Here is a 14,613-nt window from a genome sequence, read left to right as displayed (position 1 = left end):
GGTGCTATGGACTGAACATTGGTATTTTCCCCACTTAGAAATCACATGTTGAAATCCTGAGGTTCATCATGATGGTTTTAAGAGGCGATACCTTCAGTAGGTCATGAACATGGAAGCTTCATGGATGATATAGAAGGCCTTCAACATCACACCCCAGATAGCCCTCATGCCCTTTCTCTACCATGTGTAGTGTATAATTTTCAAGAGTATCCTCATTAGAGCCAGGTAATGCTAGCACTATGATCCTGGCCTTTGCGCCTCCAAAATTATAAGGAATTTTTGTTGTTTAATTCATTGGATGCATAGACAGTCAGGTGTACAGAACACCTGGGATCAGATGGACCATGAACAGTATACCAGCAGCCTGGAGATACATGCTGCTGAGTGGGTTTATTATAGACAGTTGAACCAGGAGTAAGAGGGTTAGCTAATCTTGGAGGTAGGAGGTCTCTGTTAGGGAGTAATTTCAGGTTTCAGTTATTCAAGAAAAGAGAGCTGTGGTTGATAGTTTCTGCATATACATTTATTTTAGTTAAATGTCTATCATCTGGGGCATCTGTCCCTGAACCCGAGGAAGGCTTTGCCTTTTCTATGGTTCTGAAGGATTGGAGACTTTGATGTGTATACCCTCATCTCAGCAATACGCATTCACTAGGTGCTTATCCACTCTGCATAGTTAGGTTTGCAGCCTCCTCTGCTGTAAAGTTACTATCTTTTTAAATACTGTGTTGACTAATTTATATGCTTAACAGCTTAGTGACTTTAATATTGCCATGACACTATGTCATGACACTTTACCATGACCAAAGCCTTTTATAGAAGAAAGTGCTTTTAGGGTTTACAATTGCTGAGAATGAACACATGCCATCATAGCAAGGAACATGACAGCAGGCAGGCAGACAAGTCACTGGAGCAATGGGGAAATGACCTATTGTTATGGAAGGACTGACCATGCTGTATTTGGAGGAAAGCAGAAGACTAAGACAGCAGTTGAGTAATCTAAGAGGGGCTTTGATGGGCCATGTGAGTAGGGATTTAAAAGACAATAGTACTGAGATCAGTGTGGACTATGGGAATCCAGTTTAAGACGTTTCAACGAGGAAAATATTAACAACTAGGCCAGAGAGGATTCTTGTGATATGTGGCAAAGTATGGCTGCTTCTTGTCCTTGCTATAAGAATCTGTCTGAGCGATGAAAGGAGACAGAGACAGAGTCCCACATTGGAGCACCGGACTGAAATCCCAAGGTCCAAATCAGGAGCAGAAGGAGAGAGAGCACGAGCAAGGAACTCAGGACCGCGAGGGGTGCACCCACACACTGAGACAATGGGGATGTTCTATCGGGAACTCACCAAGGCCAGCTGGCCTGGGTCCGAAAAAGCATGGGATAAAACGGGACTCGCTGAACATAGCGGACAATGAGGGCTGCTGAGAAGTCAAGAACAATGGCACTGGGTTTTGATCCTACTGCACATACATACTGGCTTTGTGGGAGCCTAGGCTGTTTGGATGTTCACCTTAGTAGACCTGGAAGGAAGTGGGAGGTCTTTGGACCTCCCACAGGGCAGGGAATCCTGACTGCTCTTAGGGCTGATGAGGGAGGGGGAGGGAAATGGGAGGCGGTTGCGGGGAGGAGGCAGAAATCTTTAATAAATAAATAAAAAAAAGAATCTGAGGCTAAATTGAATTTTGGCAAGTTTCAAGACAACATAATGACAGTGTCGCATGGTTATGGAAGATGTGTCCTTTCTCTTTTAATTTGCAGTTGATTATTTATAAGATCTAATGCATGCTTTATACTTTAAGCTAGATACCTTATAGTTTTGACAATTAGAAACTCTTCTAAATTGGTTTGTCTATTTCACTTTCTATTTTTTAATTTTAATTTTTAAAACGGTTTTAACTGTAGAGTCAAGGCTGGTCTGGAACTCATGATGGAATTACAGTCATAGGATATTACATCTCCTTCTGTTTCTATGTTCTCTAAAATGACCCTATCTTTTTTCTTAAAAGAGCATTTCATTATGTTACTACCAAATGCTCTAGACCCACCTATCCATCCTTGTTATAACACTAGAATCAACCAGCTTTTCAGTGAGCATTGGCCCCTTCTGCTCAAAAACGGAATCATAAAGCCAAGGAAACAGACATCAGAGTAATGTTGGAATGACTCTGGTTTCTGCTTTTGGTGATTTCCCTTTGAAGGACAAAACTGGCTTTGAAATCTGAAGTGAAACAAAGAAAGAATTTTTTTCTTCCTCTATTGCTGAATGCTCTTAAGATAATTTAAGGACAAGTCCTTCCTGAACAGTAAGCAGAGAATTAATGGATGTTTGGTTTGACATTCAAAGAGAATATTACTTATTATTTGAACGATTTAGAAAGATCAGTGGAGAAACTTTTGTTAATGTATTAGTCTTACCAAAAGAAAATCCTTGTAAATTCAAACCATATTTGAATCTTAAAAATTACTGCAATCGTTACCATCATTCACTTTCCCAATTTCTGAATGGAATAAAGAATAAAGTAAATATGGAAAAAAATCTCTGTCATGTGGTTTCCATTTGTAAATTCTTTATTAGATCAGCCAGTATTTTAAATATTGAAATAAGTGGATTTCTCATTTATTGAGGACTATTCACACAGCTAATTACTTTACATATTTATTCTCACATTTTTTAAGGCATTAGAAGAAATAGGGCTGGATATGCAACATATTTATAATTCAATAAACCAAACCCATGTGCAGAAATGACAACAAAAGCAAAGCCCTCCCTTCTACCCCCCCACACTAGCTAAAAGCAAAATGTACATACAAGATTTAATCCTGTTCTATTTTAGAATGATGTCAATTTAAGGAAAACTATAAGGTAGAGGAGTGTTTAGAACAAAATACAATTCTAGCATAAAGTTTAGGAGTGTTTCCATCTGAAGAAAGGCTGGAGTTCTCAAGTTAGAAAGCTTTCCCACATCACCCCGTTGCCTAGTGACAGAATGAGACAGAAACTTAAAGCTCTCAGGTCCCAATTTAATGTGCTTCCTCTACTCTAATTCTGTGAGCCAGTTCCTAAGGTCAATAGCATACTGATATGCAAGTGGAAGTACTACAAGAAAGAAAAAATACTGACAAGGGAAACTTAAAGCCTGAAGCTCTGTATGCAGATTGATAGGACCTTCTCCTGGTTGTGCCAACACAACAATCAACAATGGTTTCTAACCATTGTGGACAACTCTGTGAGTCAGTGTGAGAGGAATGATGTCCTTCCTACTTCCTCTGCCTCTTATCTCATCCCCTTCCTCTTCCTTTTCTTCCTTTTTTTTTTTTTTTTTTTTGCTTTTGTTCTTACTGGGAAATAAGACTGTAGTTGGGAAGAACAGGCTAAAGTTTCAAGGTGGTAAATAACTTCCATTCATTATTCCTGTTCTTCCTGGTGTGTGTGTGTGTGTGTGTGTGTGTGTGTGTGTGTGTGTATAAAGCAGTGCATTCATGGTCATGTACTTCTGGGATTATTAAAACCATGACCCTTTATTGTAGAGGAATTTTAAATATGGCAGAAAGTAAATATTGAGATATTGTGTGATAGGGGATGAATACAGGGATGTTATTTAAAATATGATGATCCTTTAAATTGTTAGCCCTTATTATAGTTATCTTAGGAGCATAATTTCAAAAAACAAAACACTTTTGTACCTCATTTGATGTCAAAGAGGAGAGAAGTCTAATTTCTATAATTAAAGATTCATTCCTTCATCCACTCAACAAATGTGGTAGCATGCGCACCTGGCAGACATTGACCGCCGATGGTGCTTCTCCTTCCTCTGCTCAGTGGCCACTTTCAGTCTCAGAAATAAAGGATAGTAATACTTCTATATGAAGTAATCCATTCTGGTTGAACTGACCACTAATAGATGATAGTGCATGAGGGCAACACAAGTTTTGATCAAGTTCACTCGCACACAGATCAGGATTTGACTCACTGGGGCATGTAGCTCAGTAGAAGCACTTGACCTAAGCCCATGAGGTCTGAGGTTCAATCCTCAGTAGCAGGGAGCGGGCAGGGGATCAGGGCTTGACACCCTGAGCACCAATTAGCCACAGGATTTCCTTCTGCCGGTAGCTGATCAACTCGTGAAGTGAATTCCCATGGAGGCCTCGGTGGTAAAGCAGGTCATTCTACCCACCAGACTATGTAAGCTGTGACCTCAAGTTCCCTGGTTACGAGAGAAAAGGGCTGCCTTCCTACAACCGTGAGTGCTGAGGTACAAACCGTGCCACCGATTGGCCGCATAACTTGGACCCTGAAAGGATTGCTTCCCTAGCCACGGCACTTGCCACATCAGCTAGGGTTAGCCCTAAGTTGCCATTTATCATATGACTTCTAGATTTTAAGCCCTGATAGTATAGGAAGAGGTTGAGATCTTCCAATGTCTTAGTTAAAATCCCTGAAGAATCCATTCTGGAGACTTGTACCCAGCACTTAGGAGTCCCTGTGTACTGTCCAAGGGCTGTACAGGTCACGAGACAATGGCATACTTGTTCTTTCCCTCATTCTTGAGAATCTCCTTGCAATAGATCCTTTCTGGGACAGCCAAGGTCATGTGTTTCTTGGATGTTTGCTAAGTTTATATCTCTACCAATAGCATCAAGTTTTTTGTTGTTGTTGTTGTTTGCTTGCTTGTTGAGATTTTTACCAGAAAATTTAAACATTGGGACATGTCAGTTTATCATACATTCGAGTAGGCTCTGAGCCTCCTTCCACTGATGAGAGCAGAGGAGCCCAGACAGCACTCTGCAACTACAGTCTGGATAGGCGATCAGTTCACCTTCTTACTGGACTCAGCAAGTATTGCCCAATTCCACTGGAAAGTGACTTGGAGAAAGCAATGGGATTACTAATCTCTTTGAGTCATTCTAATAGTGGAATAATTATTAAGGAATGACTGTGTCCGCATCATAGCTGTGCATTGGGAATGCAAAGCTACTTCTCAAGTAAGTAATGCCAGTTAAGGACACAGAAAGATTAATTGTCTTCCCCCATATCTGTGTGTTGAAACCGTAATCTTCAATGTGATCTGATTAGGAGATGGAGCCTTTAGGAGGTAATTAGGTCATGAGGGTTAAGCCCTCACAAATGAGATTAGTGTCTTTAGAAAAGGAACTCCAGAGAAGACGCTAGCTGTCTGTCCCCTGTATGAGGATAAATGAAAAGATTTCATTCTGCAACTGCCCTGACCAGAACCCAACTATACTGTTATCTTGGTCTTGGATATTCGTCTCCTGGGGCTGTAAGAAATAGATTTTTTTATTGTTTGGGAACTTCCTAGCCTGTGGGATGGATTATTGCAGCCCTAACTGACCAGAGACCAATAGCCGGTCAGTGTTATAAGGCACAGAGTGTGGAAGCACAGAGAGATTCCAAACACTATTTGAGAAAAGTCTGAGAGGACGTCAGAGAAACGGCATTTGAGATGTGCTTAAAGTGACTGTGTCCAAGGAATATCCGTGGACACCTCATTCAGGACCCTGTCAGCTGCATTTGGTTAAGATACATCTGTTTGTATTTGACTCATGACACTTTCCTTGAAACCTGGACGCTATATATGGTTCCCTTGACATTTGCAAAGGAAACATCTTGAGGCTTTCCAGAATCCCTAAGTTCACAAGTGCTCAGCTGCACAGGCTAAATATCAGGCTGGCGCACTCACTGGCTAAGGAACACACGAGCCACACAGCATCATTCACTCGTGTGTTCACTCTTACAGGTAGAAAGCAAAACAGGTCATTTTACAGAGCCATTTTCTTATTTTATTTTTTTAAAGTTGTTTTTTTTTAAATTTATTTATTATGTATATAGTGTTCTGGAGATCAGATCTCATTATAGATGGGTGTGAGCCATCATGTGGTTGCTAGGAATTGAACTCAGGACCTCCGGAACAGCAGTCAGCTCTCTTAGCCTCTGAGCCATCTCTCCAGCCCCAGAGCCATTTTCTTGATTGGTAACCCCAACATTTCCGTACTCCAGAAAGGCCATGACGCTTCAGAGCATCCCAGGCCAGAGCATCCCAGGTCAGAGCATCGTGCTCTCCCAGGAATATGACTAACACCTTGCTGAGGATCTTGCTGAACACTTGGTTGCTGGAAGACATGGAAAAGAGACTGGTGTCTGTATTCACACTGTATGACCTAATGAGTGATCATGGGCCACTTAGATTTCCTGCAGCTGGGAAGAATTCATCAGTGTGTGTCATTTACTATTGTTGGTAGAGTGCAAAGGACATCACTAATACGTGAACATTTCCTCTTTCCTCTGCCCTCAGGAATTAGGCACAAAGCTTCCCCCATTTCTAAGACAAGGGCATTGAGTTCTGTAAAATTTAAGCAATGCATTCAAGGCTCCCTAGGCTAACAGGTCACAGAAGGGGTTAATGTAGAACTGACTGGCATCAGAACTTTCTGGTCGAAACTTTTTAATGCCTCCCCCTCTTGCTCCGTCTCCTCCTTCTTCTTCAGTTAAAGACACAGGGTGAACAGTGGAGTTTGTGTAGAAGAGAAGCCGACTGAGGCCCCTAAGGACCATTGATTGTCTAGGCCATGCTCCTCCAGCAGGCCCTTTGCCACTCTCACAGGATGGTGTGCTCTATGACAGGAATTGCACATGTCAGGTCCTGATATGTTGCTCGAAATTGATTACATCAGGAAACAAGATTTGCATAGTTTAAATAGAAGCGAAGGAACTGGAAGTGAGATGTGGCAATCTAATCCGCGGCTGAATCATGCCTCAGAACACAGCCTGCCTTTTTCCTTCCTCACGTTGCAAACATCTGAGCATGACTCATCTCTTCTGAAGGCTGATTCCCTTGTATTATTTTCTTATCTTGCTATTTTCTCTAACACTGGCATCTTTTCATTTTTCTAGCAAGATCTTATTGATTATAAAAAATTATCAAAGTAAGGTAGAAGATTCAGATTTACAAAAAGAGATATTATATAATCCAAGTCCCTCAGTAAAGGGATATCTTATAATCTGATAATTGATGCCAAAGAGAACACTATCTACATAATTCAATTCAACATTTTTAAGAGTTTAAATTGGCTGGAACTTTGCTGAGTGCTGGAGACATCAAAATAAATAAGGTACAGGTTTTTCCTGAGGACTAATAGTCTAATGAGTTAGACTAGGACGTTAAGAGAAAATGCTAACACTACATGATGTTACGATAATGATGCAAACAGCTTTCCATTGCTACGCCTCATCCAGTCAAGGGAAGTGTCTGAAGAAAAAGTTGACATCTGTGTGCACACATTAATGTTGAAGTAAAACTGTCTGGAAAAAAAGACAGAGAGGTAAGAACGGGAATGGAATTTCAAATCCAGAGGACCCAGAGTGTGAATAAAGGTTCAAAACCACGGACTAACCCAGTGTGTGAGAACGGTAGGCAGGGCCACATTGCTAGACGTTAAGGGTGAGAGATGGTAACAAGCTGGGCAGCCAGTCAGACTGTGAGACAGAGGACCGTTGCATCTGAAAAAGGATGGTAGTTTAGTGACCTGACAACATCCTTCTCGTGCTGTATCTGTGGTTCTGAACCACCGCCACACACTCTGAAAACTCACCTTCCCAGGATAGGGCGTGCCTAGGTTTGGCTGCTTAGAAATGGAGCGGGGGTATTTCCATCAGCTTCTACAGTGAGAAGATGAGAAGCAAAGTCCTCTCTTTTTCCCCTGATTCTTTTGTGGTACCTGTTCCCCCTCCCTACAAGCACTCTTTTTTAAATCAAGTTTTTGTGTTAATTATTTGAGAATTTAATATAATGGATTTTTATCATTTTCACCCCAATTCTGTCCCCTAGCTCCCCTCAGATTTTCTCCTATCTCCTCACCCCTTCCCTCCCCAAGGTATTCTCCTTTGGAAGTTTGCCTTGTGTTTCTACCCCTCTGCACACGCGCATTTCACATGCATGTGTGTGGCATACCTGCTAAACAGTTTCCATCACTATGCGAGTGTCTGGTGCTCATTCACTATGGCATCCTGACTGCTAGGCTGAGTTAATACCAGACAATGGGAGACAGAAAATATTTTGCGAATAACCAGGAGAATCAGCAAATGAATACGTCTTTAAAAAAAGTCCTATTCTCTAGCTATGCTACAACTATTGAAATCACCAACTCACAATAACTGCTATTATCTGCACATAAGGCCAACTCTACCTACATCAAGGAAGGGGAAGGGTCTCAGAAGGCCCTTCCCTCTACAGCTAAGTGATTGGCTATGGAGAGATGTTGGGAGAGGGGAACCACTGTCTTTTGTTATATACCCACTGTTGAGCCTACCGCGCTCCAGCACATACTTCTAAACTCATGGTCACAGAGAAAACTCTGATTAATCTCAGTAGGTCACAAAACAAAATGAGTTGATATAAACATGAGAGAAATTTGTGGGGGAGAAAGTGAGGTACAAGGTGCGGAATGAGAGGGGTTGTTATGTACTGTACATGTGTGGAACTGTTGAAAAACAAATTAGTAAGCCACAAATTTTAAAGAAAGGATTATAGCCAGGCTTGGTGATGCATGCCTTTAAACCCAGCACTAAGGAGGCAGAGGCAAACAGATCTCTGAGTTCCAGGCTAGTCAAGGCTATATTGTAAGACCCCTTTTCAAAACCAAACCAAACAAAAAGTACCAAACAATCAAAAAACCTAGATTATTTCGGAAGCACAATGGACACTTTGAATAAATTAGATCAAATATTAAATGACAAGTCAACCTAGGAGTTTAATGCTATTTGTACTATTTAATACTACCTGTGCTTCCAATCTCCCTTGTGAGGCCTTGACTAGAGTTGCTCCCACTTTCCCTGGTCGCATGGAGTTTATCAAATGCCACCATGAAGATACCACAGACTGTCTAGCTCTTGTTTAAAATTACTGCCCTCAGCATCCCTGGTAGGAGCTGTCCACTGGGCAGAAAACTGGACGGACATCTCTTCCGACAGGCAGATAAGAACGTCTGTGGGGGCTGGAGAGATGGCTCAGTGGTTAAGAGCATTGCCTGCTCTTCCAAAGGTCCTGAGTTCAATTCCCGGCAACCACATGGTGGCTCACAACCATCTGTAAAGAGGTCTGGTGCCCTCTTCCGGCCTGCAGGCATACACACAGACAGAATATTGTATACATAATAAATAAACAAAATAAATATTTTTTTAAAAAAGAATGTCTGTGAATTGCCAATGGGTTCTGTGTGCAAGGATTTGTTCACTTTTAGAGCAACAAAAATATTGAGGTATTGGGGCAATATAATAATGCTTTGGAGTGGATGGTGTGTGTGTGTGTGTGTGTGTGTGTGTGTGTGTGTTCCTTTGAAAAGAATGTGACAGACCAAACTATAATAATATAGCCTTTCAGGATATCTAGGCTTGAAAGTCAATATAAAACACTGTCATTCAGTTGAGGATGCTGTTAGTCAGAAGCTTTTATCAATATAAAGTGTAAAACCACTAGAGATCTTTTTTCAGAGAATTAAAAGTAGATTCAATAATCTACCTTTAAATAAAAAGGGGATATAGCTATGATAGGTTATAAGGGTAGATTCTTGCATCTACTCTGAAAAGAAACGAGGGGCATATAGACATAGGATTAAAAGGCAGATTATTAGATCTACTTTAAACCAAAAAAGCAACTACTAGTTTTAAATATATTACATTTGCAGGATTTTTTGTGTAATAATACAAATTTGAGTCTCTTTTTGTTAGAACATACTGTACATACATTTCTAATCTTATTCAAGGTATGGTACCTATGCAAGTCTATTAACAATGAGATACAAATTTCCAGTTATTAAAAGTTATTGTTACTATTTAGATGATAAAGAAATGCAGGTTAGCAAGTAGTCACCTATCACAATTGAAATTATAGCCATATTAGGTATATTTTCAAGGTCAGAGATATATTTCAAGGTCATAGATAGGTCCTTTTCAAACACTTAGATATCTACAGAATATGACATTTAAGATACTTTAATAGCATAGGTTCTTTTCTTTTTTATGACAGTGGGACATGTCTGCTGCTGGCAGCACCAATGTACTTCAGAGAAGATGATAGGCATCAAAGAAACTCCACGTGGAGTTTACTTTCTTTGTGGCAAAGGTTAGCTAACCTGGGTAAGAAAGTGTTCTTGCCTTGACTGACAACACTATGCTGTACAAATTGGACAAGCAAAACACGCACACACACACACACACACACACACACACACACACACACACAGAGCAGTAATCTCATAGAAAATGACTGAATTCAATTCCTTCACACACACACACACACACACACACACACACACACACACACACAGGAACTGCCAAACTTTGCCAAGACAATATAAACATCCCTTCAAAATATCCTGTTTCACAAAAAGTCTGTCAGATATACTAGCCCTATAGGCCAAAGATAAATGTCACAACATTGCAGAGGAACCTTGGGTGACTGTCCAGGCAGCCAGATATTTCTATCATTTCTCACAGTTTTTGAAGGTTGCTTGCTTGCACTTTCTGCTTACTCAGGTAATATTATTTTCTTCTCGGATCTCTAACAGAATTAAAGACTTTATAGCTATAGTTTAATTTGTTAGCAAATTAAAAAAAAATCACTAAAAACTGTAAAGTGTATAAGGTTGAGGGACATAAAAATGGTTTGGTAATGCAAGCTAAAATAAAACATAAATTAGATACAATTTTTGCACTTAGAATAGATATTGAATATTTTCTCCAAATTTGTCAATTGTTAATGGACTAGACATTGTTAATTTATTGCCTATATATATCATATACAGTTATTGTACTTATTGTATATAGCTTTTCTTGTATTGGTTATAACCATCTCTTTAAATTTTTAGACGAAAAGGGGCAAATGTGGTGATACCTTGTTTGTATCAGTAAAGCTTGCCTGAAGATCAGAGGGCAGAGCTAGCCACTAGCTAATCATAGAGGTCTGGAGGCCTATACAGACAGACAGGAAAGGATATGGCTGGCGGAGAGAGGAAGTGATAAGGTTGGAAGAAACAGGAACTCACTCTCTTTTCAGCTGGGAAGTGGAATAGGTAAGGTGGCTGTGGTTTGGCTCCCTTGTCCCTCTGATCTTTCAGCATTTTGCTCAATATCTCGCTCTGGGTTTTTATTTTTAAGACCTGTTAGAACTTGTACTATAAGAAATAACCCATTTGCCATAGACTTTCTTAATCTAGAAGAGTTTGAAAACAAACAACACAGACCCCATTGATGTCAGTCATTTGCTGATTGACACAAACTCACAGTGCAGCCTTGTTAAGGTTTCCTTACATAGGCTGTATTTTGTAAAAAGTCTTGTAGCTCTGACTATTGGTAGATGTTTGCTCCAACTGGGGTTCATAATTTTCCCTGCTGAGAATGCAATCTGTTCTCAGCATAGAGCACATTCGACTCTTTCTAAGCGGACAGAAAGTGCAGCCTTGTGATCCGGTGTTTTGGAAAACTGGCAGCTTTTGTTTATACGTCTCATCTTTCTCCAGCTCAGTCTCATGTCCCACACCCCTCGAGTCTAGGACCCCTCCAATGTAATCGCTGTGGGACAAGTGCAAGACAAAGGTGTCCACAGCTATTGCAGCCCTTGTACCTCTGAATCAGGGTGTTAAGAGCCAGAGGAGGTGCCCTGCTTTACAAAAAAACAAAAAAAACCAAATCTGACTTGCAGAAATACCTGAATTTAATTTGCTGTACAAATGGAAACCTTTTCTTCTCTAGATTGGATACAGAGGATTTTTTCAATGTTTATAATTTAATAATTGCTTAGAGCCTTTCATCTGAAAGCAATTTATGTATGTTGGGCCCAATTACCCTGACATGCTTCCAGCTCACCACCGCTTTGCGCTTCCCCCGAGTGCATTAGTCTCCTTGGATAGGGTCCTTGGGCCCAAACTCAATCATAGCCATGCTTTACGGATTAGAATACTGGAATATTAAAATAATTTTCTTATTAAGGAAATAAATATTTCTTGTAAATGACAGTGTTCATGTATATTCTTGCAAAACCGAAAATTTTAGATTGTTCCCTGTATTCAGGCTGAAGAGCCACTGGGTGATGGAGCCACACTGACTTACTGTTTTATTTTCAAAGAAGATGGTGTGGGCTACCGAGATGTGTTACGCATACGCTTGTTTTAACCTAGTCACCTCCAGCAGCCTAGATCCACCTGCTCTGGCCATCTGTATGACGTCAATAAAGACCTATTGACCGAGTGCTTGCTGCATGTCAGGAGAGCTCTGAAAGGAAGCCAGTAAAAGAGCAAGATACCACTCTCCTGGGGAGGAGATAATGGATTTTACTGTCAGAGAATATGGAAAGCTCATATGACTTTGGGCTCTGTTTTGGGGTATGGCAATGCCTTTCTAAACTCCAGTTCACAGGAGGCAGAGACAGGCAGATTTCTGTGAGAGTTAGAGACTAGCATGAACATAACTTCTATGAATATTAATGACTATATTTTTGTGTGGCCCCAAAGTGCTACTTAAACTGCAAAATGAAATTGATCTGTAACATTTCATTACTGAAACATCAAAACCATTTTGACTCATGTAGGCAACTTCTGCCACATAGGAACATTTTATCTATCTATCTATGTATCTATGTATCTATGTATCTATCTATCTATCTATCTATCTATCTATCTATCTATCTATCTATCTATCTATCTATCTATCTATTTGAGACAGGGTCTCATCTTGTACCTTGGCTGGCCTGGAACTCACCAGCCTGGACTAGACCAGGCTGCCCTCAGACTCGACTCAGAGCTGCCTCTCTTGACCTTCCAAATGCCGGTATTAAAGATATAGACTATAGGCTAAATAGTGCATACATAAAGATATATGTATGGTGTATGCATGCCTAGCTACAGGAGCAATTTTTATTGAATGAATTTGAGGAATAAATATTGAATTAATGAATAACTGCATCTCTCATTTCACAAGAGATCACATTTCTTATTATAAAGGCATGTAAATAAATTTTTTGGTAATAGGAAACTCCAAGGTGACACACACACACACACACACACACACACACACACACGCACGAGCGCACACACACACGCACCCTGTTTATAAAAAGAAAGTTCACACTGATATATATGTCACTCTGGGCTACGATGCTCCTTTGACACATGCACTGAGATCCCTTTGACTGCATGGACTTGTGCCCATAAATCGAGACGAGAATATATGCAGCGATTGTGTGAATCTCAATAGAGCTATTGTTCAGATAGAAAAGTATCTCATTGAGGCCTTGCCTGGGATTGACCTCTTATTTGTTCTTTGATGACTGAACTTAAAGGAATATTCATTTGTTTCCCCCTTCAGATTTTGGAATTGTCTCAAGTTATATCATTCCCAAGGAAAAAGATATCAGCTAAAGTCCGTAGTTGTTGATATTCTAAAGGTCAATAATTTTGATCCTTACCCTGTTCTTGAAGTTCTTCAGATTTAGGAAAAAAAAGAAATATAATCAAATTGTCTCTTCTTTTATTTTAATAAAAAAACTTTTAATGTCCAACTAGTGGATCTCTCACATCTACTTGTCTACTCAACATATTGTAGAGTTGCACCTCATAGAAGCACTGAAAAGCCATCTGTGATCTGAGTAGAATACACTCCCAAACTTATAGCTGCTTTCAAGAAATTATTTTGACCTGAAACTCCCTGGAGTATATCGGATACCTGAGACTTTTCTGGACAAACTTTGAAAATGGTTGTTCTAATTATTACTTTGTTATGGTGCATAATTTTTTGGCAAGCGCTGGCTTTCCAAATATGGAAAGCCTCAAACATGGAATTTTCCCATTTTTCATCCAGTCTATAAGTTATATAACCAGTTTTAGTGAGTTTTCCTCTCTTCTCCTTCCCCTGCATTTTCTGTTTGCTCTGTTGGGTACAAGTTTTAAATCTTCCCTCTTCTCTATACACCCATGGAATTTATGCCCACATGTGGTTTTGCCTAGAGCAATCCTTAGAGACTTCAGACTTCTACAGGCCTATCATCAACAGAGTACAGCCTTGGCCCTACAAAGTGCATCATAATTTGTGTCTTTTCTTGGCTGTGTACTTTTAGAATAGAGTCATAAGGAACATGGAATTTCCTGAATGACTCTCAAGGGCTTACAATGACTTCAGCCAAATGTTCAGTTGGGAGAGTTTCCCAGAACTGTGTGAGAATACCCACAGCACAAACTGTTGCATAGCACAAAACGTTCACTTTCGTTTATCTCATGTCGTAGTCACTGCTCCCCTCCCTCAAAGGAGATCTCAAGGTAGAAACTGAATTCATTGTTTGCTATTCCTCAAGCTCCCTCAGCTTTTCCACCTTCCAGTTAGCACCAGACCCCGGGCCCTACGGATGGGATGATCTCATCTTCATCTTCTCTGTCCTTTGATATGGGACGTTGTTAATTCCTTCATTTGTGACGCCTGCATTTGCCTTTTTCTCTTTTTGAATCAAGCTTCTTATACATTTCCACCTACACTACTGTAATTATATGAATCCCTGACTGAACTCAGTTCTACTGAGCAGCAAATATTTGCACTGTTGCCAGGA

The sequence above is a fragment of the Microtus pennsylvanicus genome, chromosome 15 (assembly GCF_037038515.1).
Source record: "Microtus pennsylvanicus isolate mMicPen1 chromosome 15, mMicPen1.hap1, whole genome shotgun sequence".
Classification (NCBI taxonomy): domain Eukaryota; kingdom Metazoa; phylum Chordata; class Mammalia; order Rodentia; family Cricetidae; genus Microtus; species Microtus pennsylvanicus.
The sequence above is the reverse complement of the archived record's forward strand: the minus strand, read 5'-3'. Positions refer to the sequence as shown.